Consider the following 1,977-nt stretch of genomic DNA (forward strand, 5'->3'; position numbering starts at 1 on the left):
CATAGCAGCCCCATAGGGTTTCCAAGGCTGTAAATCTCTACAGAGGCGGTCGCCACATCCTTCTTCCTCGGAGCCAGTGGTGGTTTCAAATCACCAACCTTTCGGTTAGCGGTCAGTCACTTTAATCACTTGCCATGAGGGTTCCTTATACCTCCCATTCCAACCAACAAACCAACCCGCTGCCGTCAAGTCAATTCCAATTCATAGCAACCCTATACCTCCTATTAGAAGGGCTAAAATGCAAAAAAACTGGCAAAAACTCTCATTCCTTGCTGGTGGGAACACAAAATGGTACAGTCACCGTTGAAGATAGTTTTGCAGTTTCTTAAAACTAAACATACACTCACCATACAACCTAGCAATCCTACTCCTAGATGTTTATTTAAATAATTTGAAAACTTGTTCACACAAGGTTTATGCTAATTTTTAAAAGCTTTATTTACAATCACCAAAAATTGGAAGCAAGCAAGATGCCCTTCAACAGGTGAATGGATATAAACTGTGGTACATTCATACAACAGAACAAGACTCAAAATAAAGAGAATGTGATACACAACAACATGAATGAATCTTAAATGCACTTCGCTAAGCTGTTGTTGTTATTAGATGCCATCTATCAGTTCCGACTCGTAGCAACCCACAAATAACAGAACAAAACACTGCCTGGTCCTGCGCCATCCTCACAATCATTACTGTGTCTGAGCCCATTTGTTGCAGCCACTGTGTCAATCCATCTCATTGAGGGCCTTCCTCTTTTTCACTGACCCTCTACCAAGCATGATGTCCTTCTCCAGGGACTTGTTCCTCCTGATAACATGATATGATCAAAGTATGTGAGACAAAGTCTCTCCATCCTCACTCCTAAGGGGCATCCTGGCTGTACTTCTTCCAAGACAGATTCTTTCATTTTTCTGGCAATCCATGGTATAATCTATATTCTTCACCAACAGCATAATTCCCATGCATCAGTTCTTCTTTGATCTTCCTTATTCATCATGCAACTTTTGCATGCATATGAGGTGATTGAAAATATCCTGGCCTGAGTCAGGTGTACCTTAGTCATCAAAGTGACATCTTTGCTTAGAGAAGCCAAACCCAAAAGATTACATATTCCATACTCCATCTTATGACAGCCTTGAGAAGGCAAAACTAGAGGACAGAAACAGATCAAGGTTGCTTTTTTTTTTGCAACTGTTCTGTATTGTACTGGGGTGACAGAACAGATAAAAGACGTTAATAGGAAAACTGGTGAAATTTAAATAAAGCCTGTAGTTTAGCTAATAGTAATGTAAACCAAAGCTGCTAACCAAAGGGTCGGCAGTTCGAATCCACCAGGCACTCCTTGGAAACTCTATGTGGCAGTTCTACTCTGTCCTGTAGGGTCGCTATGAATAGAAATGTACCAATGTTAATTTCTTCGTTTTGACACACTCACCATGGTTAAGGAAGATGTTAACCGTAAGGGAAACCAGGTGAAGGCCATACAGGAACTCTCCACATTATTTTTACAAGTTTTCTGTAAATCTAAAATGTCTCTAAAATGAAAGCGCTTTTTTTTTTTTTTGAGTCAATGAGGTCTGTTAGTCACCCCCCTTATTGTTAAGCTTCCACATCTGTCTGGTCATCTTAGCTTTCAGTGAGTTACCACAGGCCTTATCGCCCTGGTTCTCATGCTTACATGGCCACAAAGCATGGTGGGTTGAGATCAAGGCACAGAAGAGTGAAGTAAGGGCAGAGACCATTCTCCCCATTCACAAGGGATGAACTGAAAGGTTAGGGACCTCCAAAGAAGTTCAGGGACTTGCTGCCGTCCGAATTCCCTCGCCAGCCCTCTCTCTATCCCCCACAGGATGTACACTAACCACACTGGCGTCACTAGGTTAGTGTCACCCCATGTGGTAACTCATGGTATTACCCTCCACCCCCATGGACCTCCTCCCGTACCAGACCGTACAGAATCCTTAGTACTGTTTTTTG

This window comes from Loxodonta africana, chromosome 21 (assembly GCF_030014295.1).
Source record: "Loxodonta africana isolate mLoxAfr1 chromosome 21, mLoxAfr1.hap2, whole genome shotgun sequence".
NCBI classification, from domain to species: domain Eukaryota; kingdom Metazoa; phylum Chordata; class Mammalia; order Proboscidea; family Elephantidae; genus Loxodonta; species Loxodonta africana.